At 38.8% G+C, this 27,782-nt stretch overlaps 1 protein-coding gene and 2 long non-coding RNA genes across 3 annotated transcripts in view; 2 read left to right on the top strand and 1 right to left on the bottom strand.

Annotated features, from left to right (window-relative positions):
- The window catches only part of LOC134797540 (beta-1,4-N-acetylgalactosaminyltransferase bre-4-like), a 383,682-nt gene extending 358,029 nt beyond the window's left edge, over nt 1-25,653 (bottom strand). Inside the window, exon 1 of the mRNA XM_063769820.1 lies at nt 25,364-25,653. The gene's annotated coding sequence lies outside the window, so the exon portion shown is untranslated. The remainder of the gene's footprint in view (nt 1-25,363) is intronic.
- LOC134797578 (uncharacterized) overlaps nt 1-27,782 on the top strand; it is a 407,161-nt gene that overhangs the window by 137,494 nt on the left and 241,885 nt on the right. The gene's annotated exons all lie outside the window — the stretch shown is intronic.
- Nucleotides 1-27,782, top strand: part of LOC134797580 (uncharacterized) — a 182,560-nt gene that overhangs the window by 34,404 nt on the left and 120,374 nt on the right. The gene's annotated exons all lie outside the window — the stretch shown is intronic.

Here is a 27,782-nt window from a genome sequence, read left to right as displayed (position 1 = left end):
TCAGACCAAGTGCGATTAAGTATAATAAATTATAAATCGACGTTTTATGCAATGGCCCGTATTTTCCAATGAAATACGATGGCATTTTATTATTTACGAGTATTTAGAAATAGAATAGAAATAGAAAATATTTATTTGGCGTAAAAACATATATTAGGTACAACATCAAGTTAAATAAAGGAACGTACACCAAATAGGATGCCGCTCAGCATAAGCAGTGTCTGTAAGACACTGCGCTGGTTATCAGGGCACCCAAAATTAAAAACTAAAACTTAACACTAATAAACAGAAACAGATCAGATAGAAACAGAATAAAACAGAAGACGTGTAAGAAAGAGAGAGAGAGAGAGAGCGAGTAAGAGATCACAAATATTTCTTATAGTTCACAATTTTTTCTTATAGTTCACAAATATGTATTTAACTTGCGTGAGAGTATATGTAATGTATTTCCTAAGGTAAACTACGTATTTTCTACAGCCCCAGAGGGTTTAAGTCAATCATTGCTTTGAGGACGCACAAAGAAGCTGAAGCAAAATGGTATTCACATTATTTAGAATTTCCCATTATAATTATTCAAGAAAAGTACTTACATTAGGTACAGCGAGCTCTTAAGTCCATACCCACTTTTTATTACTGATAGATCATACCCATAACAAATCCAGATATGCAAAGTGGGTAAGTATGCATACACTTTTGCAGCTGTGTATAATACACACACACTGTGTACATTATCTCGGAACCGGGTTTGCCTGCCTCGTATTACTAAACGGCCTCTCGCTTAAGCTTACCTACTTAAATATTAGATTTACGCACGGCACTGCTAATTCGCTGCTATGCTACGCTCGTAGCGCCATGTCGTAGCGTATAGCATGGTTTTCACAATACGTAGCGAAAAAGCTGCGTAGAGGTGTAACGACAATGTGTTGTGGTCTGCGCTTAATGGGCTTACGCAATTATGGTCTACATTGGATGCGAATTCGCACGCCGCCCCGGTGTGCGAGCGAAACATCGCTATCTACGTGCATAGCCCGGTCACACTCAGACACCGGAGATAACCGCGTAATTTATTATAATCATTATGTAACCAACCACTACATTTATATTAAAACACCACAAAGCGGCCCGCCGTCCTCTCGAGGCTCAAATTCGGTGACAATTCACTTAACGCTAAAAGCCGCTGGAAATAAGCGGGATTGCATTTAATTAAGTAAGTACCTTCAAAACGGCAAAACATTTACAAAGGTTTCTTTCAAATTTAGATTATTTTTCTTAAGCCGTAAATTAGATTAAAAAAAAGACAAAATACATTTATTCGTGTAATTCCAAAACATGCACGAACATACACAGACAATAAAACCAGAAAAATTAAGCGCGCATCACGAAATGGACCTAATTCAGCATAATGAAACCAGCGCTGATCTTCTTTAGGGCCCATTCAGTAATATTGCCATGACAGTTAACACATAAAGATGCATAAGTACCTGAAAATTCATTACAAAAAATTACCATGAAAAAAAAAATTAATCACCCAAGGCAGATGAAGAAATCAGGAACAAAACAGTCGCATAGGATTAGTTTAATTTTCCATAATTTAAAATTCAATTATCAAAAGATATATGCATTTTCATACTTTGATAGCCTAGTTAGGTTAAGACACGTATAGAAAAATCTAGTAGAATCCGTAAGATATACTTCGCTTCTTGTTTGTTGTTATTATTATTAATTACAGTGCCCTGTTTGTAATATACGGAAGTACACCTAATTGTAAGATGGATCGTATATTACAAAAGTTTTCCTCGAAGGAGGCGAACATTTTGTAATTTAATTTGCATTTTATCAAGCTGCTTTAACCGTTTTTCTCGAGAAAATTAAATGAAAACTGTAAAAGGTTTAAGTAAAGTACGATCGTAATACGATATTCGTACTAAATTCAATATAATTCTTTTGATATTATAGCTAACGTATTTAGTAGGGGAGAAATGGCATGAAGAAGCTATGTTTTGACAAAGGCACTTGTGTTGTTTTGGTAGTTTCTATTTGACATTATACATACATAGATATATGGCAAATGTTTGTATGTAACGGGAAATCAGTATTGCTTAACCTACTCAGCGCTAATCACGGCATGTCGTTTTGCCTCTACAAAGCATTTTCTCTACATATCAGGAAACCCAAGTTATCGGCGTCGACGTAGCGGCTAACGCTACCACGGTAAAGTTCGTAAAAAAACTCGTTCCGAAACTATCAAAATGACTTTTTCAAAACCTGGGCGACTGGCTTCTACCCAAAATCAAACTTATTAAAACAATTTTATTAGGTCTATCACGAATTTATTTTATTAATTTTCCGACGTTCCAATTAGTTCCAAACTCACCAACTCGAAAAAAAATCAAACTTACTGGCCTTCATTTAATTTGTAACGTATAACCAATCTTTGATTAAAATTGATGAAGAAAGTTCAAATTGGGAATGTTCGAGAACCGTGGCAATCAAATCAACGCATTCCATCGAAGGAATCGATAACAACAATTCCGAAGCAAATTCCTAAGGAGCAATCGAATGGCGCCGAAATCTGCGCTGTCAGTTGAATTTGGGCGGAATGCCATCAGCTGACATGGGAGAACACTGATTTAAACTTTCACGATTATTAAACATTATCAAACTGCACTCGGGACTTAATCGCGTATTTAAGTTTTAAAATTTACCTCCGACCTCGAGGACGGCGTTGTCCCCGTGGTCTCGGAGAAGACAGACCACGGGGACAACGCCGTCCTCGAAACGTCGGAGGTAAATTTTAAAACTTAAATACGCGATTAAGTCCCGAGTGCAGTTTGATGACATGGGAGAAAATTAGCATTCTTTAAAGGTGAGATTCGGATGGCAACCGCAGCTTCGACTGTTGAGGGATTAACTCGGGGGCTGTCACTAAAACGTAGTGGTTATATTCTCGTTGGCTGTCACTATCAATTTCTTTGATAGGATAAGAAAGGAAACTAACAGTAATATTTGCCATATTGATTGACCCCAAACACTCAAGTGGATTTATTTGATCCTGACCTTTCCCACGATATTTTAATCCTCCAATTACCTGTAACATTAAAATAGGCGGCTGTACGTAGAGGTATTAGGTAGATGTACACTATAAGTTCAATGTCTGTTTTAGCCTTATGAGCTTGCCTGTGACTGTCGTGGTCCGGGGTTAGAACCACGGTAAGAGCATACCTAGACCTACAAGTGAGGATTTATTTATCTGACGATGATATACATTCGATATGTAAAAGACCGCACAATAAAGCCAACCATACAATAAAATCAATTGTATAAAAACCATCTGTCAATCCCACACTAAGATAATGTGCATTACACAAAAACATTTAGGTGTTAAAGCAAAATCAAATTTCTAAAAATATAAAAGATATATAAGAACAACAGTGCCTTAATAAAGCTTTAAAAGAATTTAATAAAACGTCGGAGTAATTTATGCGATGCTATAATACATTTTATGAGCGTAATATAATAAGATTCTTACTGCAATTAATGTCTGACTCGTGGCTTTCATTACTTACAGAATCTAAAAAGGAATCGGTAAGAACTAAGAACGGAATGCTGAGATGAACTATTAATGGCTCAGTGAATAGAATAGTCTGTATTTGGAATATTCTGTTGCAGAGAAAAAAAAATATCACGCGGCATACGGACCTCGATTTCCTGATTTTTTACATATTTAAATTAATAGCAATTAAAAATTCAACTGCAACTTCTAAAAAAAAATATGAACAAAAAGAAAAACCGACTTCAAAAAGTCTAAGATAAAATTATTAGTATCCCTTTCATCCGTTACCAACTGGCCCCAATTTCACCACGGTGACAGGTGCGACAGTTGTAAAATCACTGTTGCTGACGTCACAGGCATCCATGGGCTACGGTTACCACTTACCATCGGGCGGGCCGTATTCCTGTTTGCCACCATCATTGTATTATTTAAAAAAACTTTATTAAGTATATCGGAAATAAACAGATATTTCTTTTGCGAAGTTTCTGACAATTGTCAAGATTTAGATGAATTGTAGGTAATTCTTGACAGGTAATGAGTTATATGTCGGAATTTCGTGACAATTGTAGTGTTTCTTGTGACAATTGTCATAAACTTAGCAAGAGAAATATCTGTTTTTTTCCGATATAATAAAGTTTTTTTAATAAACCAATGATGGTGGCAAAAAGGAATACGGCCCGCCCGATGGTAAGCGGTAACCGTAGCCCATGGATGCCTGTGACGTCAGCAACAGTGATGTTTTACAATTGTCGCACCTGTCACCGTGGTGAATTTGGAGCCTGATATGTTTGAAGTCGGTGCCAAGCCAAATCTTAAAAGCGTCAACACACTATCGAACTGAATACCAATCCTGATGCGGTTCGACAAAAAGTTGTCCATTAGTTGCTTAGGAGTATTATTGACCAATATAGTAACTATTTTGCTTGGCTTGGCACTGAGTTCAGACGGTCGAATTGATAACCTCCTCCTTTTTCTGAAGTCGGTTAAAAGCGTGTAATTTATAGCATTTAAACAGAACGTTTACATCTTTTTTATTCTCAGCACTTCGAACCCGAGCTCTACATCTTATAAAGAAGTTTCACACATGAGCAGCTACGGTTCTTGTACAATATTCAATATCGCATGTTTAGGGAGTCATGATTATACATATAAGTTACAAGTTGTTGCCAACAATGCCAACAGATGTTGCTGTCACAGCTGGCACGAGTTTGATAGTTCAAGCTGCCCCACGTGGATACTTTGTGATGAGAGTTTAGGAGTGATGTTAAAACGTTCGTTCTTAGAGCATATAATCATATTGGTGTACGAAATGCTTGTAAAACTAGAAACATTGACAATCGATAGCCGTACAAAAATCACAGGTCTGGAATGTACAAGATTGACTGTCAAAAATCAAAAGTGCAATGAAAATCGGAACGATTTCAAGGGCCACCCTACACGTCGAGTGTCGGTGTCTCTGTCTAGTCAACTCAGTGGCTGCTGCTCGACGCAACGTTGGCGCAACTGCGTAGCGACGCCATTTTCCATAGCGCTGACTAAACGCCAACGCTCAAAAGACGCTAGTGTGGGGTGGCCTTAAGTTTCATTGGAAGTATTAATTTCAGAATAAATATAATTGCGTGAAATATTTGCTTTTGTAACAGTAGGTATTTTCCAAGATTATACCACCCACCGTACCTCCTAAGTGCAGCGTTTCGTATTTTCCAGACCGCTAAATTTACGTTTTGTATACCTTCGGCTACGCTAGCGGCCGCTTGAAGCACAAGTGGTCACGTTTTTTCATTTATTGTCTACCTCTTTCGCACTCTTTAAATGTTCATATACGTGATGGTTTCCTTTTTGCACACTTGGAAACTGTTTGAAAACCTCATAGAGTCGGACCAAGAAAAGTCTTAAAATAACACTTGCACTGCGTGGGCTATCAAATCCGCTGCAGACGTTTCTTGGTCTGACTCTATCTCGAAATGGTTTTCGAAATAGAACATTAAAAAAATGAACAATCATAATTAGGTATCTTTAAGCATAGGTAAGCGTTGTTTTAGATCCGTCAGAAAAATAATGAACTTTCGTAAGGATACAATAGGGAGGTTAGGGTGGTTCACGTTTGTATGGGAAAAATTCAAACTCTAGCTAGAAGAAGCGGCACCCTCTCATTTTGTTACACTTGTTATGTTGACTAAATATGACAAATTTTGTAATCTTATCTCAACTACAAGGGGGTGCTCAAACACTTTGAATTTTTTCTAAATTGTATGAAATCCAAAAAAATCAAGTTATTATTTTTTTGATTTTTATGTAAGTAGTAGTTTTCACATTATTTGAAAGTGGGATTTAAAAGTTATTATGTAAAAAACCATTTTTATTTCTATTTTTTATGATTTTTTTTGGTGTTATTCTAAAAATCTTACTTTTGAAAAATTATAAAAAATAGAATTAAAAATGTTTGAAAACCTCATAGAGTCGGACCAAGAAAAGTCTTAAAATAACACTTGCACTGCGTGGGCTATCAAATCCGCTGCAGACTTTTCTTGGTCTAACTCTATCTTGAAATGGTTTTTGATTTTTATGTAAGTAGTAGTTTTCACATTATTTGAAAGTGTGATTTAAAAGTTATTATGTAAAAAAACATTTTTATTTCTATTATTTTTGGTGAAATTCTAAAAATCTCACTTTTGAAAAATTATAAAAAATAGAATTAAAAATGTTTTTCTACTTAAAAACTTATAAATCACATGTGCAAATAATGTCATAACAGATACTTAAATAAAATTCTGAATAATAAATACTTGTTTTTTTTTGTTTTCATACAACATACAAAAATTTCAAAGTGGTTGAGCACCCCCTTATAGTTGAGATAAAATTACGAAACTTGGTGTATTTTATCAGCATTATAAGTGTAACAAAATAAGGGGTTGCCCCGTCGGAAAATAAAAAGAAATGTTTTTTGAACCACCCTAAGGGAGGTACTATTTGTCTGTCAAATAACGAATGCGTCCCACGCCAGGGAGGAGCCACTGAGCGATTAGCTTTCGATATTAGCTTAACATAGTTCACTAAACATTAAAGGAACTATTTTAAGACATTACGTGCTCAAGTAATTTTCCATAGTCCAGTTGATTGATTGATCGCATTCAACCCACTCGTAATAGTTCCGTGATTGATTAATTAATGGAATGGCTCACATAACCTAAACAGCTGAAGTTTGTAGTTTGACAACTTTGATATAAGAAACAAAATAGTGGATTTTAGAGTGGAGATTTTGATCAACAATGATGTGGCGCAACCATAATAAAAGATTGGGAACTAAGTTTAACAAACGTTCGTTTAGTTTCCTAAAGATATGTTTGCTATTTTTGAGTAAAAGAAACATAAAAAGCTTAAGCGGTTTAATGTTTATCTTCACTTCACAAAACACACAAAGTATTTAAAGAAGCCTAATCAAAATTGTGTTATTCAACTTATTTTGATTGGAAACGAATGGAATTCAGCAACTCTCTTTATTTTTGCTACCGAAACTTGTCACGTACTTCCCGTCAGTCTCGAGAGACGGCTATCTTTAAGTTTCCTAACTAAATAACTTAACTAATGTAGTTTCTGTCCGATATTGTTGCTAACATTTCCTTTAATAATTGGATCAGAGCCAACGACCGTGGCAAAAACTTTATGACCGTAATGCCATAATCTCCTTTGCGGTGCCCTTGAAGAAAACGTTAGCACATGTTGCCACGAACCGAAGCAAATGTGAATTTACATGGCAGAATACATTTTTAATATCCATGACAATTCATTCGTTCACGTTCGACTCAAATTATGCAATTGTAATGTTTTGATTTTTATTTTCTGTTGACGGGGAGACTAAACGGTTTCGTTTCGAGACGCTTGAGACTAATGGAATGTCACCTTGTTTAACCGTCTTTATAAAGGCTCTGACTGTAATAAATCGATTCTGGAGCGGTATTCTGAAGTGTAGACGAGCGTTAGTCAAACCAATGACGCATTCTTCGTAGATATAGAAATATTGATGGTAATCAGTGGCGGATTTGCCCTAAGGCCAGCCTAAGACCCAGTAGGCCCGGGCCTAGGGCGGCAGCAAGACGGCAGCACACCTCGGACACTGGCGATCAAATGTATGAAACAAACTCGTTCTTACGCACACAGTCTAAGCTCGTGTAGGTGAACGCGTACCTTGCTTGTGTGAGTGAGATAAGACGTGCTAGGGTTCCCGCCATTTTGTTGTCAAGTTCGATGACCTCAATGACTCAAAACTCATTGCGCGTATTAGGAAGAAATAAGAATTGTATTATGCTGTAAGGTGGGTATCTAAGCTCGATTTATACAATAGTTTCCTATTTTGAATCCGTTTAAACGAAGTAACAAAAACTTTGTAAGGAAATTCAGGCCACAAAAATATTACGTAAGTTGAAAACACGATTTTTTGTTCATATAGATATTTTGTTGTTTTCAGTGTGATCTGATAGGTTTTGTAAATATTTGTTTAATATTTGAATATTTTACGTCGCCTCCGCTCTGCGCACCGCGTCGTCGCGTCCTTGCCAGCCGGTAACTGTGAGGTAACCGAGAGCGGGTGGGCGGCACTTTCAACAGGAGGCAGGGAGTGTCCATACTGTACGTTATTAGTACTATTTATTATACTGTGACGGCAGTCTACATGATGGTTGCTGAGAAAGGGGCGGCTAGTAGTTACTACAGGGCCTGGGACCTGCCCTAGGCCGACAAGACTGCAAATCCGCCACTGATGGTAATGTTGACTTTATCGACTTCGTATTAGCTATACCTAAAAAAAACCTATAAGTAAATTTTTTACACGATTCAAATTTGATGAGTATGTGTTAAATATCGATATACGGATTTATAAATAACAGCACAGCTATTTATTCCTATTTCAGAGTTGTCTTTTTTCTACACCTAGGTCAAATTTATTTGCCAGCGCCAAAATGATATGATATGGTTAGTTGCTAAAAATTATGAATACGCAGTGGATAAATTATCTGCTCTATAGCAGTTCAAATTTTCGACCAATCCGGCTATCCGGTCTCAGGAAATATTAAATCAAACTAGGTAATACGATTGGCAGTGCCTACTCGGTATGCTGTACGAATACAGGGTAATCGTACTACCCCGTCCGTGCGTTTTTATCCGTACATTTGTCGATGTCTCGGTCTCTTTACGTGACCGGCCTCGGCCAGAGCTGTAAAGAACTATTTCTAACTAAATAGACCTTTATTTAACTCGTAAAGTATGTGGAAGACCCCGTTTAAGTTGACTATTTTTTGTTGTGAAAGTGTAGAACGTCTGGATAAAGTGCAGCTATAGGACACAAAAGCAAGATATAAAAACAACTTTTTCTGGCACAATATATGTATTACTGAACCTCTATTCTATAATGATATGAAGGACGTACGGAATATGGAGTTCAATATGGACCTGCCCCACTAGGCATAGGGTAAACGTACTGGTGCTCGACGCGGTCCCAGTACATACATGTCATCTTGAAACTTAAGCCATTGTCAATAGAGGTAACAGCAAGGTGTCATCTATTGGGCACTGTCGAGCACTAGTACGTTTACCTTAATAGGTAATAGTCATTTATTAATATTTCCGCAATTATTTATATGAAAATAAGTCATTTATAAAGATTGTACGCTAACACAAACAATTTCTTACAAAATATCATAAGATGCCTTGAAAACCGGGAAGAACCGGAAATCCCGGTTCTGGGCATGGCCGAAAATGAAATTCTTGGTACCGGGACCGGTACTGCAGCTGCGCCCCAACGTTACGTCGAGCAACAGTAATAGAGTTGACTAGACGCCGACGCTCAAAAGACGCTAGTCTGGAGTGGGAGTGGCTCTGCGAACGTCAGAACCAGAATGCCCAAATGTAGTGTAATCCAGTTAGGCAATGTTAGAATGACGTGCATGCAGAATATGCAAAGGGGATTTTAATGTGACAAATTTATGTACTGCTGACCAAAGTTGCCTTTGTGTGGTGGTTTGAATTGTCGCTGGGTTTTCACGTCTATTATGTAATGCACAAGTAGTACGTCCTTGTTTTAAGTTAAAATTAGAAGAACGACTTTATTTCACGAAACTTCCATAAGACCTAGGGCAATTTTTACGCTGAGTTCAAGATTCGAATTGAATTTGTACTTGTGCAATGTGCAAGTACGCTGGGACTCACGAGGAATAAGTACTTACTGGAGTGTTTAGAGACCTCTTTCGAGTCTTTTTGGATGTGACTTTAATTCGAGTCCTTTAATGAAGTATCCGTTATCAATTATGGAGTTGTAATTCCGAGAGTAGAATATTTTTAATGATTTTCGTGCGGAGTTTGCTGATTACCTGTTTTTATTAGTTTTGTAAAATCAGGAAAAAGCAGCTGCATGATCTGAACCTGCCTGCAGTATTATTTAGTTGTAATTTTACCGACCTTAACTTTTAAAATAAAATAAAAAGAGAAATTTTTATAATTACTTAATAACAGTAAGATGACCTTGCAGAAGCTTTTGCATTTTTAATCGAGTTCCAATCAATTAAATCACATAATTTTATCAATATATCTACCGGCACTTGTCTATATTATACCTATACAGATAAGACTGTTTAGATATGATTATGACTTGTAGATAACTGTTCAAACAAGCACTTGAGTTATCGTTATCGACACTTACCTACTACCTGGGTATCAAACAGCATATTTATTTAAGTACCTAGATAGTGGTATTGGTTTACACACAGATTTATTGACAAGAGGTGTGGTGCGAGTAAGCTAGCTTTTTTACACCACGTTATACCCATGTATTTCTTCAATAAAAAACGTCACTTTTGTCACTGACAGATCGGTATCGTGCATAAACCAGTCGCATCATGGTATAATAATATACTCCGCCTGGTACTCCATTCCCGTCTTTTCTAGGTCACCTAACTGACACGGGCCTACGTCATCATGCGACAGCGGTATATGATAATATGCGATAGCGCTATATATAGCGGCCATGTTGTTGTGACGTAGGCCCGTGTCACTCTGGGAATGGAAGACCATGTTTTATTAGACTATGAGTCGCATCAGCAGCACCGTCGCGTGTCATGCACGGACCGTCGAGAATTTTGTTAGTAAGCGGCGGGCTGGTATCCCGGAGGAGCGAAGTCGTGTCTCGTCCGAGATAGTGTTTTTTGAAGTGAAAACTTCTTTAGCGGCGCTGAGCACTTTTTGTGATGGGGAAAAAATGTTAAAGTAAGATGTAAGACGTGACGTCACGTGTGACGGACACTGTTACAATTTCATTGAGTTTTTCTTTTTTGATTTAAATGCCATCTAGTGAGTTTCCCTCAAACTGGTACTAATATAACTCTAGTACTCAGTGATGTGCTTAGGGGTTTCAAGTAATGCGACGAAATAACGCTAGATGGCGTTAACCTCAATTATACATAGTGCTGCATACATTTTGCACTTTGTTATTAATATTTTGAGTTACAATGTCATTGAGTTTTCACTTCTGCCGGCACTCCCGGAGTGCAACCCGTTTTTTTTTTTTACTTTTCTTTTATTTCTATGCATTGTCACACATCAACAATCCAATACTCTTACTTCCAGTGACACTTCACACCATTTCGACAAGTTTCGTATTAGATCAGTTTAGTTCAACTCTAAATCCATAACCACTATAACTGATTGTAGACCAAGTTATACTGGTTAGTCTGAAAATAACGACTTAACAAGCACCGGCTCAAGACAAAGAGAATCTCGTTACGGTTCCACCGAGTTCGACGGCAAATGCGATTTACCTTGGTTCGGACTAAAAGGCGTCATTTTCTGTAAAGTTATAAGCCGCCTACGGCTTAGGTACCTATAATTCCTTGGGATTATAAAGGAGAGAAGTAAATTAATATAGACGTATAATATCAACAATGTTTTCCGTCATAACTCGACAAGATGGGCTGAATAAAAGCTAGAAATTTGCGCCTGTACAAGTGTTAGGTACAACTAATCGAATCACAGTCAATATTACTTTCCATGTGCTAATTGGTCTAATACTCACTTAGGTTGTCATTTGTAATTTGCATAGTCAACCAATCCCCGCGTAGAGCGCATTTTAATCGGTTTAAGTACAATAGGGTATTTTCCTACTAGTCAAATCAGTTACTTTTTAACAACTGTCAAAACGATTTGCTACTATGGAATTTATATGAAACATTACATCGTGACGTCACGGTAAACTCACCTACTTTTTATATTTCTATCCGATTTATTAAATAGAACTTGTGTTTAAAAATAACTCCTATCTGTGTTTTTCTAATAATTATCTGGTGCTTTATTTCATGCATGGTGTAAAATAATTTATTTTAAATACAGTATAATACCCTATTGTATGTCGCCTACTTATATTTTTAGAATAGAAGGATTTTCTTTTCTAGCCTGCAAAAATGTTACCTATTCTAACCTACAAAATTGTAAATCATTAGGTATCGAGAATTCATAAATACTTATCTATGAATTGACATATTTATCAACAACGTTGCTAATAGGACAGTGCAGTGTATCACACAGTAGATAACAGCGATATCGCCATGGGTGTACATTTCGAGTGGGCGTATAGGGGCGCGTGTACACGGTGCCGCCTCCGAGCCGACACCGCACTGCCGCCGCACGGGCTCGTGTACACGGTACCGCCTCCGCGTCGACACCGCACCGCCGCATTATACGCTAGCACTTTCAGCACCTTTGCACTATGTACACGAGACGCGGAGGTGCGGCGACGGCGCGGCGGCGGGCTTTACGTGTCTCGTGTACATAGCGCGAAGGTGCGGCGGCGGCGCGGCGGCGGGTTTTACGCGTCTCGTGTACATAGCGCGAAGGTGCGGCGGCGGCGCGGCGGCGGTGCGGTGTCGGCGCGGAGGCGGGCTTTACGCGTCTCGTGTACATAGCGCGGAGGTGCGGAGTGCGGCGGCGGTGAGGTGTCGGCGCGCAGGCGGCATCGTGTACAGGCGCCCTAGCGGTGGGCGTTGGGGAAGAAAAATAATATCGTCAAATTCGTCGGTTCTATAAGAGTGCTAGCATATAATGGGATGACGTTATATTATAGATAAAATAGATAATAGTACTATACACAGATTTTTCACTAAGAAAACTTATATTTAGGTACTTAACAACTTTTTTTAACATTTCCATGAAATTTGTGAAGTCCAATTCTATCCTGATTCATAGACATAATCAAATAATTGTAACCAGCCTACAGGAAGCAAAGTAGTTGCGGGCTGTCACGGTGCGTAATTTTGACAAGTAGCCAGTATCTAGTAGGTACGTTTTGTCTATCGCATGTTTTAGCGTAATAATGTATAATACAATTAAAGCAACTAACATGAATTAGCAACCCCAAACGCCATAGATAATCCGATAACATCGAAGGTCACTTACACAAAAAAGCGTAAAAAATAATTGAACGCTCATAGTTTCAGCGGCCTTTGTTTTTTAACAGTTCTTATTCAGGCACGTGACAATGGCGCTTCCATTCAGCCAGTGTCGTCATCAAGTCGTTAGTCTGTGGTTTGAAGAGGCACTTAGTTAGGATAGGCTGTTTCTAGAAGGGCCTAAGCGACGTGCCTTTCCCTATGAGATGGTTATCTTTTTAAACTGGTGTTCGCTGCGTCAGTAGTTTCTAGAGACGATGATGCAGTATGGAAGGCACAACTGGGTGTAATGTAATACATACATAGATACTTGGTGAATTGCGAATCCCAATAACGTTTTTTTGACATATTGTATATATGTAGAGACAACATAATATATCTCTTTTTGTTAAGAGGAAAGTATATAGCACGTAACCGTCCATACAAAAAGAGAAAACATTTATCCACTTCTAAATATTTTCCATTCTCCATGATTTTTTAGTATGTTATTGACACAATGATAAACTATAGGTTTATAGTTTTATTTTAGAAAAAGCGACACCAGTAAACCTAGAATATGTTATGCTGGAGCGATCGACATCAAAATCAAAAGTGATATGTTAAGATTTAATTAGTGGAAACCGTTTTCTCCCGAAATGGAAATTGTATGAAAAAAAGTACCTTTTGTCAGTAGTTATAAGTCTTAAGCTGTTTGAGAATGGTAGATATTTTTGACGCGTATTTAATTAGTCTGATTCACTTCCCTTGATGCAGACTGTATGCTGTTCTAATAAAATATACCATGTATATATGTATTAACGAATCACGTTTATGACATACTCGATTTAACAATCAATTTTATTGCTGCGATGAAGCCATACGGAATACCTAGATTACCTAGAATAAATTTATCAATGTGATCATTTCTTCCTGTCAGAAAGACCCAGCCGGCTCGGTAAAAAATGTTCCACGATAGACATTCATTTATTTCGGAATTCCCAAATGGAATAGAGGTAATAAGGCAACGTTCCCATTTATTATATCGCGTAAACTAGTACAGGAAAAGTTGTAGGAGTAGGTATTGGCTTCAACTTATTATATGCTGTTTCCTAATTTGAGTTATGTATCTCCACTACAAAGATATATAACACCGTATAAGATAAATAAAGTCTAAGAAAAAAACGTGCCTCCGAAAATTAAGGAAAAATTATATCTATAGTCGTGTAGATGGCGATACCGTTTGATATTTAATAATCTTAACACATAATATCAGTGAAAGAACAAGGATTAAAGTCAAATGGCGTTCTAAAAGTTTTAATCTTTTTATTTTCAAATAAAAAAAATATCTTTGCTACACTTACAATCCAAGACATTGAGCAGTTGAAACAATTACCTACCTATAGTTCGTTTTTTATAGCATTAGAAACAACGTAAGTGATCTTGACGTGTCTTTTAATTGAAAAACGCTTTTTAAAAATCAGTAACTATTACTTATGAAAGCAGAAAAATATAAATGATCGTATTAGATTCATAATTGTTCCATATTTGCGGTGACTTAATTATAAAACGTGTTTATCAATTAAAAGACATGTCAAGATTGTTCACCTTTTTCCTAATGCTAAAAAAACGAACTATAGACATATTTTAACAATATGCGGTGTTCGTACTATATACAGTACGAACACCGCACGACTAATTCTTATTTCTTGTTTAGCAAATTGTACTGAAGTTGCACATGTACAAGAAATAACTGGCGGACTTTACGCCTAATATAATATCATTATCTGCCAGACAACTGTTTTGTACAGAAACAGTGTCGTGTAGGATCATTATCGGAACTAATGGTAGGTATCAAAGTCGGAACACGCTAATTCTACGCACAATAACATAGTGTGGAAGTGTCACCATGAATGTCTTATTTATATGAAAATATGAGACGCTTAGACGGCCTCTAATTTAGTCGCTTCTGAAATCCTCAATAGAACACCTCGTAACATCGCGTGCCAAGGTAAGTGAATAAAGTAGGTGAGTAAAACAAAGTTTATTGTAGGGTTACCAGACGTTAGAATTCTTAAAATAACGTAATTTTAAGAGATTATAACAATCATTAGAACAGTCTTTACGCGTTTAAGAGAGCTGGGTGCGTAAACAAACAATATTTTTGTCAAAGGACTGTCTCATTTCAATCATAGACAGATAGAATCATATTATCTTTGTCTTACACTAGTACTAGCACCCAAAAGAAAAGGATGAGTATAGTTTTCCTGGTTCTTACTGACTGACAAATTGGTTTGACCAACTATATACGCTAAAATTTATGCTCTTCCCTTCCACCTAAGCCTTTTCCCAATATCAATACAATATATCTAATTATCGGAAGGAATTATGCTCTTCCCATTCTCATAAATTTCACCTAAATTTATCTGCGACACAAAAATAGCGACGTGTATTTTTGGCAATCACATGATGCATGCACTGAAGACTGAAGAAAAGTGGCAGAAAAGCTTTTGTCTGAATTAAGGATGATCACGCCAGACCAGGCCGTGCCCGGGCCGAGGCGTCCGACATGACATTTTCTATGACGGCTGATCGGTGATCACGTAGTGCTTTCCATAGAAAACGAAGCGCCGGAAATTCCGGCCCGGTCTAGCGTGAGTCAACCTTTATCCGACAACCCTGCTGGTATCAAGCCCAAGGATGCCTCAGCTCCAATATTGACGAAACGTGCAAACGGCCAGTGCTGTGTTAATTAGTCTGTACGTGATTCCGACTAACCCACCCATTAGTTCTGCTTTTATTGGGATCCGACTGTTGCGTCATATTAGGATCAACTTTAATCTTTATTTAGTGCGTTAAAGCCCCATTTCGAGTTCAAGAACTTACATGCAATATTCGGTAACTACAGAGTACAATGAATGTAGTCGATCGAACGAAAATTGCATGCAAGGTCTTGAACCGTCTAAATGGGGCTTTACACCGACCTACCTACAATGTAGTCAAATATGAAAAGTGTGACCGAAATCGGAATTTCGAAATAAATATGTAATTGCGTAAATTATTTGCGTTGTACAGTATATTTCAAGACATAACCACCTACCGTATCTGGTGTAGTTTCCCCAGTGGCGGATTTACAGTCTTTGCCGCCCTAGGCCACAGGCCCTGTAGCCGCCCCTTTCTCAGCAACCATCTTAGTGACTTATGGGGGTCCAGGCAGGAGGAGCAATGATAGCAGCGGTATAGTCAGTTAAATAATGAACATTTATTGAAACGTATCGTCGTCTTATATACTATTCCTAAACCTACGAAAAACAGAAAGATAGGTATCTTAGAACTGCAGAATCTAATCTACCCTTTGACGTAAATCGCGCCTCTCTAGAGTGCGATGGCATATTTTCTATCCCGCTCACAATCGCCGGTTGCATGAAGTGGGTAGTAGAAAATACAGCAATTCAGGACTACCGCGGAGAATGTCGCTTTCGAGAGTAGCACGCCCTGTCTTCCATCTCGCTCCAACCGTTGCGTAAATACGTGCGCGCCGCCTGCGCGCGCCTCAGTTGCGTCCGGCCGTCGATGTGAGCGCATGTCCCATAGCACTCCCTCTCAAGCGAAGCGAATATGTTTCGTGACTCTGCCCGATCTCGTCACATAGGTCTGAGTGTCTGGGCTAGATGCAGAAGGCTGGCTGTCGCTTGTGACGTCTTCATTGTAGATGTAGGCTGGCTTCAGACGCTCAATAGTGACGACAGTAGTTCGTTGTGGCATTTGTATCTTGAAATACTTGTCGTAGCGTTTGAGAACCTCGAACGGACCGTCATATGGTGGTGTGAGCGGGGGTCGCACGGTGTCATTACGCACGAATACGTGAGTGCACGAGGCAAGGTCCTTATGCACGAAAGGTCTCCATTGCGTGGCGTGCGTCCGGGTTACAGGAACAAGTGATGACATTATCTCTGACAAACGTTGTACAAACTCTGCATCTTCAATCGTCGACTTTGTAGGTACGAAGAAATCAGCTGGCATGCGTAGTGGAGATCCATACGTCATCAATGCAGGGCTTAGGTTGTTATCGCTGCGTAATGCGGCTCGTAATCCAAATAAAACTGTAGGCAGCTCTTCGGACCATCTTGAACTTTCGCCCCTTGCCATAAGAGCGGCTTTCAAGGTGCGGTGTAGCCTCTCCACTTGAGAATTCGCCTGAGGGTGGTAGGCAGTGGTACGTATTCTCGTAGTCCCAAGCTTCTTCAGGAGAGCGTTGAAAAGGTTTGACTCAAAGGTACGACCTTGATCTGACGTGATGCGTAACGGACATCCAAATCTCGTAATCCAGTGCTCGTACAAGACTTTAGCGACAACTTCAGCTGTTATGTCACGTACTGGTATTGCCTCGGGCCACTTCGTGCAGCGGTCGATCATTGTGACGCAATATCGATAATCATTTGATATTCTTAGGGGTCCCACGATATCGATATGCAGATGCTCGAAACGTTGAGATGGCGGGAACTCGCCGATAGGTGGAATCACGTGACGATGTATTTTAGCTCGTTGACATCCAATGCATGCTCGAGTCCAAAGTGCGACGTCTCTGTTCATTGCTGGCCAAAAGAACTTAGATGCCATAAGTCTCCTCGTTGCGCGTACACCTGAGTGGCTTATACCGTGTTGCGCTTTGTAGGCCGCATAACGATAAGCGATAGGTAAGTACGGTCGCGGTGTGCCAGTTGAGAGCTCACACGTGATTGGTCGATTGATGGCTGGTAGCGTGACTTCAGTGAACTTCAGATTTTCTTGAGTTTTCAATTTTGTTAGTTCTTTATCGGTGCGCTGGTCGGTGGCTAACTTGTCAAAATCGATGGCGGAAGGACATTGTATTTCTTCGATTCGTGATAAGGCGTCAGCGATGTTGTTTTTGTCGCCTGGGATATACTGGATGCTCGAACAAAATTGGCTAATGAAGTGCAGTTGGCGCTCGCGTCTCGGAGTGTCGCTGCTGCTCGGTGCTCGCGTAAGTGCGTGAGTAAGTGGTCTGTGGTCCGTGTAGACGATGACGTCATTGCCTTCTATAAGTCGTCTGAAGTGCTTTACAGCCATGTAAATCGCTAGGAGTTCGCGATCATACACACTGTAGCGGCGTTGCGTCGGACTCAGTGCCTTCGAGAAAAATGCCAGAGGTTTCCAAACATCATCAACTTTCTGTTGGACTACTCCTCCTACGCTGTGGTCTGATGCATCACTCATGATACATAGAGGAGCGCCGTGAACTGGATATGATAGCGTAGTTGCTTCCAATATGCTTTGGCGGCATTTCTTGAAAGCTTCATCTGACTCGGTGTTCCATTCGATAGGAGTCTTGTCATTTTTCTTGGAGTTGTGCAGATACTTGTTGAGTTGAGACTGAAGTTCCGCTTGATGTGGTAGGCAGTCACGGTAAAAATTTAACATGCCTAGAAATCTTCTCAGCTCACAGACTGTCTTCGGCTTTGGGTAATTCGATATTGCTTCGATCCGTTCTTGAGTGGGACTGATGCCGTCGGGTGATACTTCATAGCCAAGGAAGTTGATTTTTCTTCGTCCGAACTCGCATTTATCGACATTGAGAGTTACGCCGTATTTATCTAGGCGTTCCAGGACTTGTCGAAGCAGTGTTTTGTGTTCTTCTTCATTTTCAGAGGACAGGAGAAGATCATCGACGTAGCAGAAACAGCCATCTATGCCTCGTAGAACGTCGTGCATGAATCGTTGGAATGTTTGGCTTGAGTTACGGAGCCCGAACGTCATTGAGTTAAACTGGAACAACCCGAACGGTGTGATTATTGAAGTTTTCTGCGCGTCTTCTTTGTTCATGGGTATCCAAAAATACGCCATCTTCAGGTCTAATTTAGAAAAAATCTTCTTATTGTGCAACTGGTATGTAAAATCTTGAATTCGAGGTAACGGATAGCGATCGGGTTGCGTTACGGCGTTCAGACGTCTATAGTCGCCGCATACACGTAGAGAACCATCTTTCTTCTTGACAACGTGCAGTGGACTTGCCCAGGGGCTGTTTGAGGGTTGACAGATGCCCATTTCCATCAAGCGTTCGAATTCGGCCTTCGCCGCTGCATATTTGTCGGGCGGCAGTGGGCGTGCCCTGGCGAAGAGTGGGGGGCCCGTAGTCTCGATGAAATGTTGCACGTTGTGCTTGGCCGGCGTTTTCAAAGACATTGGTCGTAGTACATTAGGATACTGCTTGAGAATCTCGTAGTAGGCTTGATTGCTGCTGATCAAATAGACGGTTTCTTGAGTACTTCGAACTGTTAACGCGTTGACTTGGAGTTTAGTGGTTTTATCGATGAGCTTCTTTTGATCCAGGTCAGGTAGCAGCTTGTAGTGCCGAAGGAAATCAGCTCCGAGGATTGAGGTCTTGATGGCAGCCACGATAAACGTCCAACGGTAGTCGCGCCGTAGCCCCAAGTTGAGAGTGATCGTTTTCTCTCCATAGGTCTTTATCGGCGTGTCGTTTGCGGCGTAAAGCTTGTAGGTGCTTGATAACTGGTTTTTCTTGTGATGCGACGATAGTACAGATATTTCGGCGCCAGTGTCGACGAGGTAACGTTCTCGAGAGTTGCGATCGATGACACATAGGCGGTTGCTGACTGAAGGTACACCGAGGCCCGCCAGAGTCGGTGTAGGCATTAGTTTTCCGATACGATAGTTTGTGTTTTAGTAGCACGCCCTGTCTTCCATCTCGCTCCAACCGTTGCGTAAATACGTGCGCGCCGCCTGCGCGCGCCTCAGTTGCGTCCGGCCGTCGATGTGAGCGCATGTCCCATAGACTACAACAGCGAATTTTTTGTCACAATTTGCCGCCCCTAATATATCTTGCCGCCCTAGGCCCGGGCCTACTGGGCCTAAGGGCAAATCCGCCACTAGTTTCCCGTAGCAGTACCTAAGTAACTAGGTAAGTTGTCAAATGTTAACGTGTTGCTCCACAAATGGTAAATGCATTGAGGATGCACCTTAGATTTGGGCAAGAGGCACTTTTGCTGCTTTAAACTATGTACGATGGGACTAAGTCGCTAGAGTTTCACCTATGGCAGTGGATAAAATTAGAATCGAAAGACCAGATGGCCTACCGCGAACCACGTTCGACGTGTTGCCTCTCTGTCGCACTTGTGAATTCGTACGTAAGTGTGACAAGGAGGCGACACGTCGAACGTGGTTCGCGGTAAGCCCTCAAGATTTATGCGAGAAGTTCGAGAAGCTGACGGAAGCATTGGAAACTAGCAAGTTCGCAACATTTGCGAGCAGTTTCACTTACGGCGCGATTCGGGAAATGAATTAGAGATTCACTAGATATGAAATAGTAAAGATATGTGACGTTCCACGGCAAGGTACCTTTGGCGGCCGCAATAATATTGGAACGGCGTTAATAATAGCGTAAGCGCCAACCGCCCTAATGTACCTTTTGCCGTGGAACGTCACATATCTTTACTATTAAATTTCATATCTAGTGAATCTCTAATTCATTTCCCGGATCGCGCCGTTATTCACTTGCATAACAAAGTTGAGCTTGGATATCGACACCGGAGCTTACCGTCCGATAGGAGCGATAGTCGAAGTTTTAAAATGTTGTTATTCATTTGTTATTGATATTTTATCGTTCATCGCATCCAGTTACAGCGCCAGTGTGAAGACCGCGAAAAACGAAGTTCGCAAATTGCGGGCACCTTTCTCTGTCACTATAATTACGCCTTCATTGGAGTAAAAGAGAAAGATCCCCGCAATTTGCGAATATCGGTTTTCGCGGTAGCCCCTCAGGATGGACGGGGCGATTGATGTCAATATTTGATCAAAATGACATCAATTTAAGTTTAATTTGGCCTCAAAGGCTTATGTATGTAAATAAAGTAACATGTTTTACTCGGATCCTAAGTATCCAAACATTACAGTTTTAAATAACTAAAAAATCGCCATTTATTGTTATTTTACATTCGCCTAAGGATTCTAGAATCACCGCTTTGTTAAAAAAAACTTAGTTAACAAATATTGAAATACCTTTTATTTAATAAATAACACATAAATATACGTACCTACTCTTTTTGTTACTACAGATATGTTTAACAAGATAACAAAACAAATACTAAATCGGTAGGCTATCGTAAAGTAAACAAACCTAACTTGAACACCTTGTATTTTTTATCTAATCTCTCAAACACATATATGTAGGTGTAGGACATTAAAAAGGCTAGTAGGATCAGTAGGAGAAAGGAGAGGAGTTTCCATTTGTAGGCCATAGCGGGAGGGAAGGGAGCTGGCGGGTGTCTTCAGGGAAAGCTGGAAAAAGTAAAAAAATATATGAATAAAGACATTCAAAAGATATATCCAAACTAGGGTTTCCATACGCTCCGATAGGCATTTAGAAACGTGATTTTTGCTCACCGGTCTACATCCCCATAGGCATTTATGACGACCCCAATTTAAATAAAGAATAAGTAACTAACTACTGGTATATTGTAAAAACAGAGATTTGTGCAACTACCCGATGAAAAGTGTATGGAAAAGTTTGGGGTAGACATCACATTTTCAAACCACCCGCTACACATAATGTTAATGTTTTACTGGTATATTTTCATATTTGAGTCATCGTGAAAACCTCTAATTAACGCTACACACAATTTAGTCAGTCAAATAGTCTTCAAAGTGACAAAGTACAAATTGCTTTAGGGGTCAGCTGATTTTTGTTGTCAGAATTTAATTCAAAGGCGGCATTTAAACGGAAAATTAATTGTGAATAATATTAAGGATAGAGAGGATCAATATAAATGGATAACAATTAGTTGTTTTTGTACCATATATATGAATAAACGCCACTATCGTTCCAAACAGGTATTGAAATGAAATGAAAAGAAAATGATTTAATCCAGAAATAATTTTCCATTCATATTGTATTTTTTTAGCATCAAATAAAAATGAATTATCACTAATATTGTCGTATTAATGAGTACACCAAAGATGTTAACAGTTTGACATAATAAATTACTTAAAATTTGTACTGTAAAAAAAACTTAACAGTTTTGGATTTAAAAATACAGTAGAGTCCGGTTATAACGACGCCCAAGGGACCGCTGATATTACGTCGTACTAACCGGACGTCGTACAAAACGAACTGCCAATTTTAATATATTTTTTTAATCAAAATAATTACATCATTTTGTATACTTATGCGATAATCAAAGAAAAAAAAACATTTCTTTTAAAATATTTATTTACGTTAGTATTACGACACCTTGTCTTAAATGGAGAGACTTGTGTGTTTAGAAGAAGCCACTTTTCAAGGTACCTACGCGTACTCACTCGTCATCCGCAAATTACTCGAATCCCGTAAAATATAAAATCGTAATTCTTGGGGATCTAATCAAGATGACGTGGTTTTATCACACAGTTCCTATGGCCACCTCCTGTGTCCATCATCAGATCAGCTCGAAGGTACTTACCTACCAAAATATGTATTGCATTGTCACCCAACTTACATAATTATGTATGTTAAGTTTAAGCTCAATTGAATAATGGGAATTGGGTTTTATTTAGTTTGCAAAATTACGAAAAGTCACATGACTATTTCATCTTGCTCCGTATAGGCAAAAGGGGGAGCGGAGTTGGGTGCGCGGGACGGAGTAAGCTTCTTACCAACAATTTATTCGTAAAAACTACGTCGCTCGTCGTTGTAACCGGACTTGACGGACGGATTTTGAGTCAATTTCCGTCGTTAAAAGCGATCGGTCGTTATAAGCGGAGTCGTAATAAACGGTTGTGCTTTCATAGTAGCTTGTACTAAAACCAAACAAGTGCCTATACTTTCGTCGCTATAAGCGGTTGATTGTTATATGCGGAGTCGTACTAACCGGACTCTACTGTATTTACAGTCAACCTTCAAGCGTGTAGTATTTAATACTAAACGCAAGTTGGCAATTCCTCTATCATTAAAATTATAATATTCCAGCCATAATGTTACAATATCTATTGTGATAAGGATGTGTAAACTGTGTCATTCAGTTATTATGTGTCCGCTAACAGTGCTAAACACATATGAATACATTGTTTGATTAGCTATGCAGGCTCACTCTGAGCCCTTTCAATAGATTACTCTAACAATCAACTTAGATTAGCACAATTGTCAATGAAACATAAAGATGTGCTAAACAGGTCTTTCTTGGTAACAAGAGACATAATTGATGCTTATTGCTAGAGTCTGTGCGGAAAGAGAAAGTCGTAGAATGTATTGGATCCCATACTCTAGTTCTTGCAGTATTTTTTAATGATATAGGAGGCAAATGAGCAGATGGAATGCCCGATGGCAAGTATTTACCGTTGCCCATCAGAGGGTTGGCAAGTGTGCCAGCCTACAAGATTGGTAAAATAATATAAACCTTAAGTGCATCTATAATCTATAAGGTTCTTTTTTCCATATGATGTACTAAGATTTCCTTTTGTCATGTTACAAAGCATACTCGTAATTATATTTATATTTTCACCATGTGGCTTCAAGCTCGCAAGAGATATTTGTCAACACAGATAACAGCTTACCAGCACAACAATCAATAAAACAGATAAGTTATTCTTGAATAAACAGAAAGCTTAATCAACCTTACAATGATCTTTAAAAAGAAACCTTACTGTACCTTGCATAAAGACAGAATGTTCATTATAAATTATAGTAAAAAACTAAATATAAATATATAAATTGGCTTATGTTATAAGTATGTTATAAATAGATTTTAATTATTTTATAAATATTTGCTTCTTAGTTGTTTATTTCTGAAGCCATAAGAACCAGACTTGATAGAGACTAGATTGATATGTAAAATGTATAAAGGTCCTGAAACACAATAAAAAAAAAGAAAATAAGTCATTCTCAATTAGATTAGCTATACAATCTCAGACAGATTATCTCAAACAAATAATTACCAACACACATATGATATATAGATGACACAATGATCAAAGAAACACATGTAACAAACTATAGATAAGATAGACAGTATTGACACTACAGTGACATTCGTTTGTTTACTCCGATAACACGTTATTGACACATCTGCTGTGATTATGTAGTGTGGAAGGTTAGTGCACCTATTATTGATAGACTGTACAGTCACCTGCAATAATATGTTACCGATGCAAAATATCTGACACAATCTTGTATGTAGAGCCATAAGAGTGTGTCACATATTTTTTCGGCCTTCGAAGAGTAACATATTATTGCAGGTGACTGTACTTACTGTAGTCTAGTACTTTCAGTTAAGTTTCAAGTAAGTAAGTTGTAACTTTGGTTGCACAAATCCATTAAATTTGGAAACTAGAGCTAAGCTAAAAGCGACAAACAAATAAATAAAAAGAAAATAAAGTTTGGCAATTAATTTGCATTATCATAAAACTGGTAACAGAAAGGCCCAACCCCCCATTTCTCAAATAATATTAGACTAATATTATTAGTCCACGGACTGTCAAATCATATGGGTTACCATAGCAACACACGAATAATATTAGACTAATACCATTCAGTAAAATAGGCCCCAGGGCAAATATTTATACTATTATTCTGCCCTGCTAAGCCGATTAGCGTTATCAAATAAAAATTTTATGCAAACATTTACCTTACATTCTTTATCTGAAAATTCTATTTTCAACATCATTTGTTTTTGAGATACTGCTATTGGGCTTAGAAGGGCAGTATTAGTATGTATCACTTAACATTGACATTGGTTGCTTTCTGCAACACTATGGTCAGTTTTGCTATGATGTCATAGGAAAACTGACCAGATATTGTTAAGTGCATAATTGGGTTTCAGCGGAGACCATCTAATGGAATGCATCCTTATAGTGTCTATTGGAAGCAGAGGTCATTTCAATATGAACACTGGCTGAGTATAATCAGTTCTAAACTGAAAAGTTCCATCCAGAGACTAGGCAGAATAACAAGTCCAGTAAGCTCCAGAAAAAAAATAGTCTCTGCCTTTAAAAAAAATAGGATACCTTAAATGGGATGTTTATGTTTATTATGCATAAGTATTTGATATAATTAAGTTTTATTGTAAAATACGACTTATTATCTTACAACTATAAATGCCCTTGAACTCCATTGGAATTTGCGAGATTGTATAAATGTTACTAAACACATAATGTTTTTAGACACTTCTTAACATCTATGACATAACAGACATGCAAAGATATTCATTCCAGAATATCCGTTCATTGATTTAATTTATAAAACTACCTTGGATTTTTCCATCCCGAATCTAAGAAGACATGTAAACAATATGCCATTCGCACATGGTAATTGTACCTATTCTAAAATTAGAACGACCCTTTCCTTTTTAAACGTGCTAACAAAGAACTAATCCAGTTATAAAATATTATTACTCACCTTATTATTGCGACGTGATTTTCCTCACAACTTGCGCCAAAACGGGAATAAATTTGCACACAAAAACTTGTCTTGTCTAAAAAACAGCACTAGCGCATTTTAGACACTTTCTCTCGCGCTATTTCGTATAAATTTACACACTCCGCGAGTAGTAATTACACAATCGGAACACTAGAAACTGGGGAAACGAAAGAATTACGAACTGCAGTATAATTACAAATCCGTAAAACCCACTACTCTGCGATCATTTGCCGCAAACCGCAGTGTCCATTCAACTGACGTGACGTATGTGTCAGATGGCGAAAATCAAAAACCAAATAATGTTGCCAGGTTATTTTTCTACATCCCTCCATCCATACATAGAAAAATGTGTGACTAAAATTGTATGTATTGCTGTGTGGTTGTACAGTACACTTCTATTGCAGTTATAACATTTAGGAGACAATTCGTGAGATGGGATATATTTAGAATTTTGAAATTAATTCCTTTCGATTCTTGCCTTTGGGTGGTATTTCATTCTGTCCAATATCTTCGTCCAATGTGTATTGCATCTCACAATTTTGCTTATATTGTTTATTTGTTTCAGCGTATTACGTATAGACGCCGTTGTTGTAGACGCCCCAAACAGGACAAAATAAGTCCCATGCATTAGGCATGCGCCCCCTATCGACCAATCATATAATCATATACGTCTTAGCATTTAAGTGGCAAATATTTTATATCTAAGTAATTGTAACACGAAAGTTCCGTTAGTTTCAATTGGTAGTTGCACTTAGTTGTATTTTATAAGTGTTGATGTATTATTATAATTTTTGCTTGTATGTAAATTCAATGTTGACGTTTAAGAGCGCTCTTACAAGAAAAGTCGAAATAATGCAAAATTGATGATACTAGTCGACGAAATTCAGGACTTTGCGCTGATTATTAGAAACAATGAGTACTTGTTCCAGTAAAAGCGTCTTCTTATCTTTATAAATATCGTTGTAAATATTAGAAAAAGGACTTATTAAATTAGTAATGATTTTTTTTCTGATGGTCGTTTCCGAAAAACCCCGTGAAGCACTGAATGGCGAGCTCTTATTTGGAAATGTTGAGAATTTTACTCTGCTAAACCTGGCTATTTTGTATTACTAATACCCTGTACTTTAGGCATATCAAACTATATTTTTCCTACATACCTTTGAGAAAGAGAAAATCAAAGTAAAACGAACTCGATTTTCTCTCCGAAACAAGTGTCAATTCCTACGAAAATCTACTTAATATCGAAGTCATTTTCATACTCAAGCAATCTGCAACGTTTGCTTATACTGTTGGTATACATTAGTGTTTATGAAATTCTACTATAATTTTTTGGCAATTTTTTGAAAACTACTCTATATTAGCGATGACGCGCGCTGCGCCAGCTCAGTGCCGCGGCAGAGCTTGTAGAGGCAGGACGTGTGTCGGTCGGCTCCGCACATTTTCAACGGCGACGACGAGATTTTTTATCATTGTGTGCGGCGAGCGCCGTGTAAAACGCTATACTGTGTGCGTGTAAACCGCAACGAGAGACTTTGAACCATGCAACTAAACCACTTCGTGTTTAGGCTCGTTTTATTCATCTCAACAAGATCTTTGACATAAGATTGTACTCAGGGTCTGATGATGGAGCCGGAAGGTGGTCACCGGTACCAATCAACCATGCAACTAAACCACTTCGTGTTTGGGCTCGTTTGATTCGGCTCAACAAGATCTTTGACTTAAGATAGTACTCAGGGTCTGATGATGGAGCCGGAAGGTGGTCACCAGTACCAATCAACAATGCAACTGAACCACTTCGTGTTTAGGCTCGTTTTATTCGTCTCAACAAGATCTTTGACTTAAGATAGTACTCAGGGTCTGATGATGGAGCCGGAAGGTGGTCACCGGTACCAATCAACCATGCAACTAAACCACTTCGTGTTTGGGCTCGTTTGATTCGTCTCAACAAGATCTTTGACACAAGATAATACTCAGGGTCTGATGATGGAGCCGGAAGGTGGTCACCGGTACCAATCAACCATGCAACTAAACCACTTCGTGTTTAGGCTCGTTTGATTCGTCTCAACAAGATCTTTGACACATGATAGTACTCAGGGTCTGATGATGGAGCCGGCAGGTGGTCACCGGTACCAATCAACCATGTCACTAAACCACTTCGTGTTTAGGCTCGTTTTATTCGTTTCAATAAGATCTTTGACACAAGATAGTACTCAGGGTCTGATGTTGGAGCCGGAAGGTGGACACCGGTACCAATCAACCATGCAACTAAACCACTTCGTGTTTAGGCTCGTTTGATTCGTCTCAACAAGACCTTGGACACAAGATAGTACTCAGGATCTGATGATGGAGCTAGAAGGTGGCCACGGGTACCAGTCTACCATGTAACTGAACCACTTCG

The sequence above is a fragment of the Cydia splendana genome, chromosome 15 (genome assembly GCF_910591565.1).
Source record: "Cydia splendana chromosome 15, ilCydSple1.2, whole genome shotgun sequence".
NCBI lineage: Eukaryota > Metazoa > Arthropoda > Insecta > Lepidoptera > Tortricidae > Cydia > Cydia splendana.
This window is presented reverse-complemented; position numbering and strand designations above follow the sequence as displayed.